The sequence below is a fragment of the Oryctolagus cuniculus genome, chromosome 18, assembly GCF_051225735.1.
Source record: "Oryctolagus cuniculus isolate XC-2025 breed Fujian yellow rabbit chromosome 18, ASM5122573v1, whole genome shotgun sequence".
NCBI lineage: Eukaryota > Metazoa > Chordata > Mammalia > Lagomorpha > Leporidae > Oryctolagus > Oryctolagus cuniculus.
The window spans coordinates 75,287,901-75,303,874 of NC_142884.1; the positions used below are offsets into that span (position 1 = coordinate 75,287,901).

The 15,974-nt window shown below is 48.1% G+C and overlaps 1 protein-coding gene across 2 annotated transcripts in view; it reads left to right on the plus strand.

Moving 5' to 3' along the window:
- Positions 1 to 15,974, plus strand: part of CDH13 (cadherin 13) — a 1,120,403-nt gene that overhangs the window by 758,968 nt on the left and 345,461 nt on the right. The window lies entirely within an intron of this gene.

Here is a 15,974-nt window from a genome sequence, read left to right on the forward strand (position 1 = left end):
GCTGTGCCAATCCGAAGCCCGAAGCCAGGAGCTTCTTCCAGGTCTCCCACGTGGGTGCAGAGGCCTAAGGAATTAGGCCATCTTCTGCTTTCCCAGGCCACAGCAGGGAGCTGGATCGGAAGTGGAGCAGCCAGGTCTCAAACCGGCACCCAAATGGAATGCCGGCGCTTCAGGCCAGGGTGTTAACCCGCCGCACCACAGTGCGGTCCCTTGTTAAAGGCTTTGTCCAGCCCATGACACTGCAGTAATTATAATGCGAGGATCCTCTCCTACTTCCTCAGCATCCACAGGCATCATTGACACCCATAACAATGATCACAGAGCCCGTGGGAGTAGAGCTGCCTGCTGCATTTGCAGAGAAGGATTATGCTTTGTTTAATTTAGTTGGTATTGAATGTTTTCCCCCGAGTTTTAATTCTCTGCAACTTGGCGTAGACGTGGAATATACTGCTATGCACTGGAAAGTACTTTTCTATTTATCTTATTTGGTGCCCATGGGCGAGCTCGGTCAGGTGCTGCTATTGCCGTTTCCCAAGCGAGAGGATGGTTTGCCCAGAGTTTCAGAACCACAGACAGCTGTGGCAGATTTAGAATTAGAACCAAGGCTTCCTGCTTTCAACCTCTGGTCAAGAAACAAACAAGACTATCTGTAGATATTCTGGGTAGACGGGAGTGGTCCTCATGGTTACTCCGTAAGGGAAGTCACTGACGCAAGGTGGGGCCCCGCAGCCTCCCCTGCACCCTGACAGCAGCACCCTGCCCAGTGCAGTTTCCTGTTCTCTCCAGTCATCTCGACACACTCAGGGACATCTGTGAAACTTCAGGCCTGAGACGCGTGTCCCTTTGCCACCCTCTCCTCACTTCTGATCCATCTGACATTTGTTTGTAGCAGTGTTACAGAGATTTAATTCACATGCTGCACAATTCACTTGTTTAAAATGTCCCATTCAGTGGTTTTTAGTACATTCACAGATTTTGCAGCCGTCACGACAATGCATTTTGGAAGCCTTTCATCTCTTCCAAAAGAAATCTGCGACCCATCATCACCCACTTCCCTTCCCCCTTAGCCTCCCAGCTCCAAGCAACCACTGATCTATTGTTGGTCTCCATGGAGCTGCCAGCTCTGAATGTTCCAGATAAATGGGGCCCCTATTTGTGGCTTCTTTCACTCAGCATTCTGTTTTCCATGCTTGCCTATGTTGGAGAGGAACTGGTGTTCTGTTCCTTTTTATGGCTGAATAATATTCCATTGTGTGGCTCTGTCCCATTTTGTGCATCCGTTTGTCCACTGATGGATTGTTGGATGACCACCTTTAGGCTCTCATGGATGGCGCGGCCCTGGAATCCTGTCTGTGTGTCTTGGTGGATGTCTGTTTTTGTTTCTCTGAGATAGCTGTCTCCTAGCAGAATTGCGAGGCCATATAATACATTTATGGTGACTCACTACGTAACTGTTTGCAGGACTGATGGACTGACTCCTCCCACAGAGGGCTTCTGTATTATTGAGTTGCCCTTAGGAAAGAGAAGTGCTTATCCCGTCTGCAGAGCCCCAGCTGGCCTGGGCCCTCCCACTTCTGGGTCCTACCTGTGCCATCCTCCCCACTTCTGAGTCTCCTCAGTCTCCCTAGACTTTGCAGTTTTCAAATGTACAGGCTTTGCTGTGGGCTCTTTTCCCCTGTAGGCTGTCAGCATCTCTCAGAGCAACTCTCTCTGAACAACCTCTACTGCAGTCTATGTGGAATCAGCATATTCTTCCATGTGTGATAATTATTTAAGTTATCATTATTAATCTCATTAAACAGTGGTTCTAGATGAGCTCAAGAAATCTTAAAACTATTTTTAATTATCACAAAACAAGTATCTGGCATATACCTTGGAGCATGTGGGAGATATATTGCATATCTGTTGAATGAGTAATTAATAATAATGAGAAAGAGATTTTTTGTTGAGAAGACTTCAAGTTGTTACATTCTATTTGTAATCCTCATCAAGATTTATGTTTCTCCTTTTTTTTTTTTTTTTTTTTTTTTTTTTTGCATCTTCCTTTTGCACTGGATGGTTTAGAATAGGGGTAAGAAAACTTGCTTGGTAAAGAGCTGAACAGTAAGTACTTCAGGACTTCCGAGCCATGCAGGCTCTCACAGCTACTAGTTCTGTTTTTCTTTTCCTTTCTTTTTCTTTTTTTGACATGCAGAGTGGACAGTGAGAGAGAGAGAGACAGAGAGAAAGGTCTTCCTTTGCCGTTGGTTCACCCTCCAATGGCCGCTGCGGCCGGCGCACCGCGCTGATCTGAAGGCAGGAGCCAGGTGCTTCTCCTGGTCTCCCATGGGGTGCAGGGCCCAAGGACTTGGGCCATCCTCCACTGCACTCCCGGGCCACAGCAGAGAGCTGGCCTGGAAGAGGGGCAACTGGGACAGAACCCGGCGCCCCGACTGGGACTAGAACCCAGTGTGCCGGCACCGCTGGTAGTTCTGTTTTTCTAGCAGGAAAGCATCCTAGGCAGGAGACACCTGAGTGAGTGGAGTCTCACTCTCATGCTTGGTTTACAATGTGCCGTCGGCCTGCGCTCAGCCTGTGGACTATAACTCGCTGACCTCTGTCCTGGAGTATTTTGATATGTTACACTCTTATGTATGCTTACTACTTCCTCTTCCACATTTCCATCTCTCCCACTAGCCTGTTCTCCTAGAAGACTCTTCCAAAACTTAGCTTAACCGATACCTTATGTAGGAAGTTTTCCTTGACTCATAAACCAGAATTGAGCGCATTCTAGATCATCACAGCGGCATGCACACTCTTCTCTCGCAGCATCCTCCATTCATGTGGAAATAATCCTGTGAATCTGTGCACAGCCACTGCCCTGTGGACGCACATGGTGAGTGAGGTCCACTTCTCTTACCTCCAGCACCAAATGTCTGAAATGCTCCGTAAATGTCAAACTGAAAGAGGAAAAGTGATGGGAACCCAATGGATTATCTGTACAAAGTATACAAACAAGCAAATGATGGAATAAAAAATGAGTGTAAAACCAGAAGAGGGGGCAGTGTTGTGCACAGAGTCAAGCTGCCCCTCATGATGCCAGCATCCCAGTGTGCTGGCTGCTGTCCTTCCAATCCAGCTCCCTGTTAATGTACCAGGGAAGCTAGCAGATGATGGCTCAAGAGCTTGGGCCACTGCTACCCACATCATAGACCAGGGTTCAGCCTAACCCAGCCCTGGCTGTTACAGCTGTTTGGGGAATAAACCATTGGGTGGAAGATCTCTCACACTCACTCACTGTGCCTTTCAAATAAATAATAAATCGTTTTTGTAAAAGAAAAGAAAGGAGGAAGAAGTCATCCAAGTGGGAAGCCATAGCAGAACATGGTGTTGTGGATAAACACAGCCGTGTGGTCCAGGGTCCTACCCATTTTCCCAGAAGATGAGATCATTTGTAGTTTTAATTGAAAATTTTCACCAAACAACAGCAATAAATATCGCTTTGTTCTTCTTGGCAATGTCTCAGTAGTAGCAGCACCTCCCCCAACATGCATCACACCCACTTTTCTCTGTCCGAGCATTAACTCCTCCCTCACCTGGTAATTCAGAGATCAGAGAAACATGGTTACCATTGTAGTAATGACTCAGGACCATGGACAGTACCACATGGCCATTTCGATGGGTTTTTAATGCCTTTCAATGACAGCATTAGGCTGAACTGTATGGAATTACATGCGTATGTGACCTACATAAATGACAGTGTTACATCAGCCAAGCTAACAAGACTGAAGAAGAGGGAGATGTCAGATAAATGAGAGTTCATTGCACCGCTTGCTGGGCTGTTTGCTGCACAATCTGGGTGGTGAGTAGGACTGTACTCCCCGTCCCCTCTGCATGACCCAGAAACAGGCAGAGATGCCCTGAGTAAAGGAACAAGTTACACTGGTACTTATTTATTTATGTATTGTATTTGAAAGGCGGGAGGGGGGTCTTCTATGCACTGACTCACTCACCAGGAGACCAGAATTTATCCAGGTCTTCCACATGGGTGGCAGTGACCCGAGAACTTGAGCTGTTATTGGCTGCCTCCCAAGGTGTATGTTAGCCTGCAGCTGGATCAGAAGCAGAACCAGGGCTAGAACTCAAGCATTCTGGTGTGCTAACTGCTAACTCAGATGACCAGCCCTATCTTGTCACTTTATTTTTTATTTATATTTTTAGATTTTTAATTGATTTTCATCTGCTTGGAAGCCAGAGTGACAGACACACAGAGATATTTTCCATCTGTTAATTCACTGCCCAAATGCCTGCATCCACCTAGAGCCAGGAACCAGAAATGCCATCCAAGTCTCCCATGTGAGTGGCAGGAGCCAAAGCACTTGAGCCATCATCTCTTGCCTCCTGGGGCATATTAGCAGGAAGCTGGACCAGAAGTAGAGGTGTAGGGGCCTGAGCTAGCATTCCAGTAAGGAATGTGGTTGCCTCAAACAGTGTCTTAATTGCTGAGCCAGCAGCCTGCCCACAGATGGGCAATTGAGGAAGTTGGGTGATCTGTGCCTGGGAGGTCTGGATACCTATAATTGAGCCACCTGCAGGCTGGCTATGATATAAATCATCTGAGTTTCTAAGTGCAGAACCTGTGCATCAACTGGGTTGGGGGCACCTGGCCAAAGGAGAAAAGATAGTCGTCAGTCTGGGCTGACATCCAGAAGAATCTAACAGGATGCATCTCTCTGATCATGCCCCAGTCATGGCTGGCTGCTTCAGGCATTTTTTGTGCACAAGTGAAAAATCAGGCAAGAGATGCTGAGCTAGGGTTATGAGAATGGTGAAAAGGGTTTACGTAAGAAATATGAGTCTATTCCTGGAACTTGGATTGCCTCATTTATAAGGCAGGCACATATGGGATCACTTTGGGGAGCTAGAATTTATATTAAGTTCCACTTGCTTTATTTTTCCTTCATTTAAATATGCTTATTAGTAATATGTATGTCAGAACAAAATCATTTGCTGTCAGTCATTGCCAAACAATGGGTAATTCCATGTAAAATATATTCACACGCTGTTGACACTTACAACAACTTCAGTGAACTTGGTCTCCTGCCTTGAAGTGGGCAGAATGTGCTTTTACTGACTCCCTACTACGTTGTCTTGTGGCTGGATTCACCTTCAGGGAATTCTCACAAGACAGGCGTCACTTCTTCCTTGCTTATTGGTCTGTCCTCTGGAGAAAATGGGGACTTCCTTATAATCTCCAAGTCTTTAGCTAATTCATCATTCATTACTTTTTTTTGAAAATCTGTAGGAGAGACACTGTCGGACTGTGCTGTGGGAATAAGATAAGCTCCTTGTCCGTTGGTGCTGATGTGCTAGAAGGGGTGACAGACATGAGTGATGGCACAGGAAGCCACCGAAAGCCACGGCAACAACATTTGAACAGGGCTGGACAGTGAGGAGCGGTGACTGTTTCCAGACATTAGGACCACATAGCGTGGGTGGGAAATGATCATTTGGTGAGAGATTATGCAATGCCAAATCTTCAGAGCATGGTCTGGAGCTGAACCTGCCCATGGGCCTCGGGTCACATGGATTCTGTGAATGGGGCTGACCAGAGTGGGGACCATGAGCTTAGCCCACTCCTCTCCTCACATGGAGAGTCAAACAGGGGGCTTGGCACCATGAAGCTGTTTCCTCTTAATTCTACATGAGCCACAGATTCCTGCAGGCAGTTTGAGCAATGTGAGAGACTTTTCTTACATGCTTGAGATTGTAAACCCTAATCAGGAACATGACATTATGGGTTATCTTTCTTGCTTTATGCAAAACTTTAAGGTCACCAATGGCTACCATTTATTTAGCCATTGCTGCGTTTTGAGTGTTTCGCTAAAAGCTTTACAAGCATCGGGCCGGCGCCACGGCTCACTAGGCTAATCCTCTGCCTGCGGTGCCGGCACACCAGGTTCTAATCCTGTTCAGGGTGCTGGATTCTGTCCCGGTTGCCCCTCTTCCAGGCCAGCTCTCTGCTGTGGCCCGGGAGTGCAGTGGAGAATGGCCCAAGTGCTTGGGCCCTGCACCCCATGGGAGACCAGGAGAAGCACCTGGCTCCTGGCTTCAGATCGGTGTGGTGTGGCGGCCGCAGCGTGCTGGCTGCAGCGGCCACTGTGGGGTGAACCAATGGAAAAGGAAGACCTTTCTCTCTGTCTCTCTCTCTCTCTCACTGTCCACTCTGCCTGTCAAAAGAAAAAAAAGCTTTACAAGCATCATTTGTTCTGAGAGGTCCCACTCTTCCATTTTAAAGATGAGAAAATTGAGAGTTTAAGAAGGTGACAGAATGGCTGAAAAATCAGAGCTGACGAGAGAGAATTTGGACCCAAACCCCAGGGTGCTGAATCTAGAGTCTGCACTTGAAATCTCAGCTGTTTGCTGGTTCCCAGAGTCGGTCAGAGAAAACTCAGACATTGATGACAGTGTGGTTGAATAAATAAAGCTGATGAGGTCAAGTTACAGGTTGCAAGGGCCCGCTGGGTACATTGAGAGTCGTCTTTTACCCAGAAGTCAGAGCCCAGTGAGGACCAGAGAAGCCAGCCGCACTCTGCATTCTGCTACAGAACCCGTGATCTCTTACGTCCTAGTGTTTTCCCATTTCTCTGAGGGATGTTAGATGCTGTCAAGTTTAACAGCTGACCAGAGCTCCCACTGTGGTTTGAATAGGAATTTTCCTGTGAACTCAAGTAGGAATTTCAATACCAAAGTCATCAGTTAATGGTACTTGGAATGTGGAAGCATAACACAGTTGTATTTAGAGACGAGGACTTTGCATTAGACCATGGCAGGTGTTTGATGGCACAGTTAAGATGCAACGTGAGACACTCACATCCCATATCACAGAGCCTGGGTTCAAGTCCTGGCTCCTATTCTGATTCCAGCTTACTGCTAATGCACACCTTGGAAGACAGCAGATGTTGGGTTCTAGCCATCCCTGTGGAGATCAAAACTGAGCTCCTGGCTCCTGGCTTCAGGCGTGTCCAGCCCTAGTTGTTGAGGGCAACTGGGAAGCCAACCAACTTATGGGAGATCTGTCCCTCCCTCCCTCCCTCCCTCCCTCCCCCACCCCCGCTCCCCTTCCCTCCCCCACCCCCGCTCCCCTTCCCTCCCCCACCCCTGCTCCCCTTCCCTCCCCTCCCTCCTTCTCCATCCTTCTATCTGCCTTTTAAATAGATTTAATTAATTAATTAGAAGGTTGTATTATGTCAGTAAGATGAGACCCTCATGATTGACTCCTGGTGGCAGAACAAGGCAGCAGAGTGACAGACACAAAGAGACACCAGTTCTCCTTGTCTCTGGCGGTGTGATGCTCCCTGCCAGCATCTCAGGACTCCGCCCACAAGATCACCAGCACTTGGCTGAGCCAATGGGGCTTCCCTGATCTGGGACTATGAGCCTCCAATAGGAACCTCTTTCCTGAGGTATTTGTTACAGTCAAAAAGGAAAAAAGCTCACTAATAGTGTACCTTCCCCTTTGTAGTAGACTATTGTCAATCTGTAGGAACTGCCTAAGTAAATTATAACTTTAATATTAATTTTAATGATTTTTAAACAGTGAGGTTAACAGTGCTCATTGTAGAAAATCCAGAAAGTATAGAGAAACAAGGGAAAAACATGTACAATAAAATCACTGTTAATATTTTAGCCTTAAACGTGCAATGTCTTTGTTTTCTGAAGATTGCATACTATGGCAGATACTGCTTTCTGTTCATTTTTTTTCCCTCTCGTGTCATGGCTGTTATACCATTATATAATCTTATGTTCCCCAGAATGTTTCTATACTGCCGTGTCTATTTTGTACAGATACCCTAGTTCATTTCATCTGCATCCTGTGAGAAAGCTGTGGCTTTGCAGTTTTTCTCATCTTAAGCAGGATTGAAATGAACATCTTGCTACTCACAAACACACATACTCACACTTAGGTATACCGTCGGCTAAATTTCTACAAGTACAACGTTAAAAGCTTGTGCAGAATTTTCACAAATTGTATTTTGGAAAGGTATTTTAATGTTTTTAGTAATGTATTAGAATTTGTTTTCTCCCAAGTTTAGTTTTAGGTTTTTCTAGTTGTTTTGACAATTTTTAAGCTGGAAGATCTATCATTTTAATTCTATAATGTTTTTGTGTTTTTCTTATTTCTGTTTGCTAATTGTTATTTTCCTCTGGAGTTTTAGCCAGACCTGCCTATATTCAAGATAAGAAGCCTCCGTTTTACCTTGTAAATATTTTTCTCAGTTTTGTATCAGCTTATTATGACTTTTTGTCATATAAAAATCTTCCACTTAAGTATTTTAATCCACCAGTAATTTCTACCTTAACTTATGCCTTTAATTCTAAGTTAGAACGTTTTTCCCCCTCTCTATTGTATAAATATTCAATGGCTCTTTTTCTCCTAATGCCTTAATCCATCTGAAATTCATTAGGTCACACTTTAAGCTTTTATATATCAGGTTTAATTTTTGAAGAATGCTGTACTTAGTGAAACACATTTTAATACTCAATCGCCAAAATTATTTGAAATCTTTAAATGAAAAAATTATTTCATTTAGTTTATTCCTCTGAATTTCACTTTGGCAGGGAAAAAATGGCAACTGAAACTAAAACCTCCAGTGAGTTTTTTTTTTTTCCCGTGGTTTTGTTTTCAGAGGTGTTGTCTTCCTCCTCGTTGCTCGGGAGTCCCCTTAACCCTTGTCCATGTCCTTAGTGGATGTGGTATAATTCCATCATCCCTGGTTTATCTAAATTCTACTTGAACCAATTAAAATGTTCAGCCTGTGTCCTCTCGTGGGGCAGGGGATATTCGCTAGGACTTCACCCAAGCTGCTTACATAAAATGATTTTGAATATCTGCATAGATTGCTTCCACATAATTAATGTTACTTCAGAAGTTAAATAGAAAAATGCCCTCACGGCTCACAGCGGTCATGACCATGCATACACTTAAGACAAAAAATGTTTTCATTATGTTGCATGAAAAAATACTTTAAAAACAAAGTTTCAGATGGACCAAGGAGATACTGTAGCTCTATGCAGGGCCAGCTTTTCAAAAGCACAGGCGATAACATCAAGATCCTTAATCACAAACTTACCAAGTGAGGCGCTCTTGTTGCCCCTTTGGTCTCTTTCAAGGGAGCCGTTACCCCATATTGAGAGCATCAAGGGGAGATTATGCACGGAGCTATGTAGATAAAAGTGCAGGAGGCTAAAAATATCTTTTCCCTGGGAACTCTCCAAGAACTGGTCCATAATGTCACTCAGCTTGAATAGGCAAATAAAGCCAAGAAAAAATGATTTGAATTGCAAGTTCCTGGCGTGAGGCGAACCTGGGCTCCTTTAGTAGAGAAGTGATTTTGCAGGGTAGTGGCTGACACACAGGAATTGGATCAAGGCTTCTGCATTCACATTTGCAGATTTCTTTAGGGTGTGAATCAGTTCTCCTAAGGGGCTCCATGTGGGCAACTGGACACTTCTGTCACTCGGCTCTTGCCCTGTTCTGCACAGTGCTGTTCTTGGGCTGCCCCGGACGTCACGACCTGGCTGTGGCCCCACTCATCGCGGTGGGCCCAGCAGATGCACGCTGAGGTCACCAGACTGCCCTCCGCTCTGACAAGCTTTGTTTCTGATTTCCTCGTTGCCGGGAACTGGGCTGTGTGCACTGGTTTCTATTTCATTCCTTTGCAATAAAACAGAGAGTGACATTCCAAATAGTGTTCGTTACCTGTACCATCTGGAGCGAGGAAGCTACCTGATGAGACAGAATGACCATGTGGCCAAGTTTGCCCAAGACGGTTTGAGTTTGCAAATGTCTTTTTAGAATATTCATACATCCTAATTCTATTTTTTATTGTTTGTTTTTATTTATTTGAAAGGCAAAATGAAAGAGACAGAGACCGAGATATCTTCCATCTGCTAGTTCACTCCCCAAATGCCTGCAACAGCTGGGACTGGCCAGGCCAAAGGCAGGAATCAGGAGCTCCATAGGGGTCTCCCAGGTGGGAGTCAGGGACTCAGCCCCCCAGCCTTCACCTGCCGCCTCTCGGGCACATGAGCAGGAAGCTGGAGCAGGAGCAGATGTGGAGGCCGACTTAATCGTAGCTCATGGGCAGCAACTGTGTCCCAAGCAGAAGCTTAGCCTGCTGCACCTCAGTGCCTCCCCGGCTCTGTCCTCACTAGTGCTACTTGCTTGCTTGCTTTTTTTTTTTTTTTTAACAGGCAGAGTGGACAGTGAGAGAGAGACAGAGAGAAAGATCTTCCTTTGCCGTTGGTTCACCCTCCAATGGCCGCCGTGGCCAGCGCACCGCGCTGATCCAAAGCCAGGAGCCAGGTGCTTCTCCTGGTTTCCCATGCGGGTGCAGGGCCCAAGCACTTGGGCCATCCTCCACTGCCCTCCTGGGCCACAGCAGAGAGCTGGCCTGGAAGAGGGGCAACCAGGACAGAATCTGGCACCCCGACCGGGACTAGAACCCGGTGTGCCGGCGCCGCAGGCGGAGGATTAGCCTAGTGAGCCGCACCGGCCCCTGCTTGCTTTCTACGCAGGTTTGGCAATGATTCATACGTCTACTGTGTTAACGTCCTATAAATGATCCCAAGCGTAGTGACTCATGACAACAAATATTTGTTATTTCACAGTTCCGAGGGTTCAGAATCCCACACAGGTCACCCAGAGCTGAAATCAAGGCATCTGAAAGGCTGCGTCCACTCCTGGAGGCTCAGGGGGAGGCTCTGTCTCCCCTCCTTTCCTAGCCTCCAGAGGCTGCCCGCATTCCCTGACTGTGCCCCCACCCCCATCTTCAAAACCTGCAGGGCCCAGCCCAGTCCTTCCCACGTCCTCACACTCGGGCCTTCTCCTCTCCCTCCTCCCTGTCAATCCACCGGGCTCGCCTGGGTGACCCAGGCGCTCTCTCTACTTTAGGTTTAGTTGGTCAGCAACCTTGGTTCCCTTTTTCCATGAAACCTAACTCTCCACAGGTTCCAGGGATCAGGGTGTGAAGTCCTGGTGTGTGTGTTGAGGGGGGAGCATTGCAATTCTGTCTGCTGCAGGCTCCTGATTCCAGGTCTGGGGTACTGAGGATGCTGTAGCTGAGGACACCTTGTTCTATGTTTGCGAGCTGTTGGGAGGTGGAGAGAGTGACGATTGCCAGCAGAAAGTCGTTATCGGTGTCTGTTCATGCCCTCTTCATCCAAGCCACTAAGATAGTTATAAAAGGGCTCTCTAGAAAGCCGGCCTCCTGTCCTCAGGTGGTTTACAATCTAATTAGACCTGGGTGTCCTCTTATCCGTATGCAGAGTGTGCGCCTCTCTTTCTGCTAGAAGAAGCAATGATGAGTGCATGATCAGATGTTTACCACACGTGCAGGGACTCAGGTGCAAAAGTGAACTGTCCAAGTGTCACGATAGTAAAACAAGTGCGGATTCGTCTTACTGTTTTCGTTCTCTTCGCAACAGACATTGTATCCATGGTGGAAAATATCATTTGAAAAAATCTCCCAAGCACTCCCAAACTTTCCTGATCGCCTGTTGCAGTAAACAACACAGCGTAGGCATACGATCGTCTCTGTGGGTTTCTTTATTTCCGTGGAATCTCTGTGGAAATGGATTTTTTTAACTGTGAGCATCTTTTAGGTTCTCTGGACATACAGGAGTCCATGAAAAAATTCATGAACATGTAATTAGATAAACATATTTCAGTGCAAAAACTGCTTGAAATCATGCATAGGGTTCTCACGGAAGGCATTCCTGGGAGCTGTTTGAAGACCCCTTGCTCTGGTCACCTGCCTCCAAGGCAGATGGTCTCAAGTTGAGATTCCACTCAGAGTGGGCTCGGTGCTTATGTCACCGCCCCTTCCAGTCACCAGGTCTCGTGTGTTCGTCATGCAAGGGCAATGCTGGCAGCTTAATTTCTGTGGGAACTTCACGGTTTTGTGTGAGTGAAACACACAGCCCCAGTGTCGCTCCCCCTCTTCGCGGAGGAACGACACAGGACCCTGCGCTGTTCTTTTATCTGCTCGGCCCTTCCCAGGTTTGCTGCTGGTCCTTCCCGGGTTGGCTGCCGACCCCTCCACCTCCGTGGAGGGGCGGTACCCCCTGCCACTTTCCCCACTTCTGCGGGGGAGCGGCACACCGCCGGCCGGCTCTCTCGGGGGCTGCACAGGTGTTCCTTCAGATAGATGTTCTCCTTAGATGTTCCTGGTGCATGCCGTCTCTCTCCTCCTTTATAGTCCTCTTCCACCAATCCCAACTCTGCTACCCACACGCCGAGCATGCTGCTCTCCTCCAATCAGGAGCAGGATCAGCTCCTGCAGCTTATCAAACTGATGAGGCAGCTGTGTAGAGGTTGTTTGGTCTCTCTCCCAGCGCCATATTGTGGGAGAGCAGATGCATAGAATAAGTCTTAATTCCAGTAACTTAGTCTAGTCCGAGTTGCTCCCCACACCCCAGTGTTGGGATTTGCAGTCCTAACCGTGGTGTCCCACAGCTCCATCTTGCGTATTTCCCTCAATGCAAACAGTAACACTCCAGGGATCTTACACTTTCAGCGCCGTAACCATTACAAAATGAATTTGGAACGATAGGAATGAGAGCACTTGTGTTTGTGACTTGTCTACTGATTCAGCCAAACTTCCAGACACAGCTTACATGACAGCCTCTATATTGGAAAACTCTTTTGGGCCCTGAAGAGATACCTTGGAAGGAAAATACTCCTCTGGGTGGCGGGCAGCTTGTCTGTCTGCCCAAGAGAAATGGTCACGCTGTGTCAGAATCACAACTGACTCGTGTTGTTCATTTGTGTGGTCCAAAAGCTTGATGGCTGAAAAGCATGGATTACACACACAGAGTGCACCGAGCAGCAGACAGTGAGCTAGTTCATCTCCCGCACGTGATGTGTTGCATCTGCGAGTTTGACTTCATTTGAGTATCTTGCCCCAAGCACAGTCGTCAGGATCCCAAAAGATGGCTGACGTGTTGCGGGAACAGTTGTCTGCCAGCGCAGTGACCCAGGAGCTGGAAGGGCGTGTGTGCTGTGCTTCGTGTCTCATCCCATCAGTCCAGGTGTCACGTCCTTTATTTGAGTCATCTCGTATTACAGAAAACATTGGCTTTTTGGAGCCGGCCCTTCCATGTTGGCCTTCATCCAAAAAACCTCGCAGCACATCTTGCTTTTCACCAGCTCATCCCTTCGGGTAGGATCACAGTGTCAGATTTTGTTGGACTGAATTGTGTCTTTCGTGGCCGGAGATGAGAGGCTGAGCCAAGCCAAAGGTGCGAAGTCAATGGTTTGTTGTGAGGCTGAAGGCCAGAGTGCATGCACCTGCTTTGTGACCTGGCTCCTTATGTTCTTGTCCTCTTCAAAGGGACTCTTGTCAGTGCATTGTGTGCCACCCATCTCTGCTATTGTAGTGCATGAACCGGTTTGAAGAACCATCAGTTTGCATTTCGTGACTCCCTGAATCACACCTCTCATGGGGATAGCCCCACTGTGCCCGTGTGGGCAGAGCAGAAGAACCCCAGGGGTGTGGGCTGGCAGGGCCAAGAGGGTCCTGCCTCATGCTCCAGGTCAAGCTGTGGTGCCAACTTAGTTTCCACCCGGCTCCTGTGGAGTGAAACCCTTTTCCCTTCCCATACACAGGGCGCAGAAGTCAGGACTCAAAACCTACAAGCCCCCTGATTGCCCTGCAGCAGAGCTGATACCCATGTGGTGTCTTAATGTCTCCACCCTTGAACAAAGGACATTTGCTTCAAACAGATTAGGAGTGACTTGCATCACCGGACCCCCTCGCCACTTAATTTATTCGCTGTGGTTATCTCAGAGTTAAATGTATGAAGATAACTTCCTGTGTTTTCTTTGTAGAAAGTCGATGACATCCCAGAAGGCACCATGTTGTAGGGTGATGATTTGTGCGTCCCAGCTGTGGTCTGTGTCAGGGCTGCATAGGTTCGTTATCCATTGTAATCGGTGTTTTTTATGTTTGTTAAAAATTTATAGCCTCTGGGTGCCAGGTTTTAGTACCAGCTGCTCCTCTTCCAGTCCGGCTCTCTACTGTAGCCCGGGAGGGCAGTGGAGGATGGCCCAAGTGCTTGGGCCCTGCACCCGCATGGGAGACCAGGAAGAAGCACCTGGCTCCTGGCTTCGGGACGGCACAGCGCCAGCCGTAGCGGCCATTTGGGGAGTGAACCAGTGGATGGAAGACCTTTCTCTCTGTCTGTCTCTCTCACTGCTGTCTATAACTCTACCTGTCAAATAAATTAAAAAAATACATAGCCTCATCATGATCCTAAATTTGTGTACAGTTTTGCCACCCATGAGGCAAGGGTGACATTGCACTGTCACAGTCAATAAATGGAATCAAACAGAAGCTTGTTACAGAATTCATGGAGAAACATCGAACACGCATGGGCACAGCGTGGAAAGCAGGAATCTGGGACTCAGAGCTGGGTTTGGATCTGGCCTCAGCACAAGCCAGCGTGGTGATGGCCAGGGAGTTCTTCACCTCCTCTGCTGCCTCCTTTGAGCCCACACGTGTAGTAGACACCACATACATGTTGCTTCCCTTCTCCATGTAGTGGACACCACATACATGTTGCTTCCCTTCTCCATGTAGTGGACACCACATACATGTTGCTTCCCTTCTACATGTAGTGGACACCACGTACATGTTGCTTCCCTTCTACATGTAGTGGACACCACGTACATGTTGCTTCCCTTCTACATGTAGTGGACACCACATACATGTTGCTTCCCTTCTACATGTAGTGGACACCACATACATGTTGCTTCCCTTCTACATGTAGTGGACACCACATACATGTTGCTTCCCTTCTACATGTAGTGGACACCACGTACATGTTGCTTCCCTTCTACATGTAATGGACACCACGTACATGTTGCTTCCCTTCTACATGTAATGGACACCACGTACATGTTGCTTCCCTTCTACATGTAGTGGACACCACGTACATGTTGCTTCCCTTCTTTAAGAAGCACGCAATCGGTTGCATGTGCTTTGATATTGTTTACCACCAGGGTTCTCGTTCCTCAGTGACATCTGCATGAAGACTCAACTGGCCGGGGTCCTGCAGTGGGACTGGCTATCAGCCCTCATGTGCCAGGGGTGGAGAGAAAGGACAGATGGCCAGAGCTGAGGCCAGGGTTGGGATTCCAGTCTCTTAGAGGGTGTTCCCTCTGCAGAACGGCACTGAGCAGCACACTGGGGGCCTGTTATGCTCTTGGGGACAGACCGCTAGGCTCTCCACAACGTCCCTGCTCTCGTGGGTCCAGGCAGAGTGGCAGGACAGTAACTGCGTTGTTGCATGGACTCACAGGTCATTGCATATTGTGACTGTAGCCTGTAAACCAGGGTTACCCAAGCCAGTCCGGGGGTCACAGGGAGCTCTCTCTGGTATTTGGCCGAGAGCTACGGGTGAGGAGTGGCACAAGGAGGGTAGCTGGGAAGCCCTTCCTGGGAGGACAGCTGGCTGTGCAAAGACCTGAGCTGTGAAGGAGTGGGGTGAGCGGGAAGATCTGGCCAAAAAGGAAAGATGGGTCTCCTTGAGGCTAAGATTCCAGGGGGGTTCTTGTGACACAGGATGAGGGAAGGGGCTGCAGCCAGATCCAAGTCAGGTCCTTGTGGTCATTCCTAGGAGGGATGAGAAGCCACTGAGAGACACCCGCTTTACAGTCGCCCTGGGGAACGGAGGAGGCAGGCCGAAGCGGCCCTGCGGCAGTGCCCGGCGAGAAGCGGCAGGAACATCTCCAGAGGCCACGCTGGAGACCGAGAGGGCGGGGCAGACTCAGGAGGCCAGACCGGCTGTGCAGCCCGGATCTGTCGGGGAGAGGCTGGCACGGCAGGGAAGGGTTCACGTAAAACAGATGGCGACTTCTGCACCCCCGGGTGAAAGAACTCCCGCCAGACATCACTGGGAGCGCGTGGCACGCAGGCGGCTGCACCTGT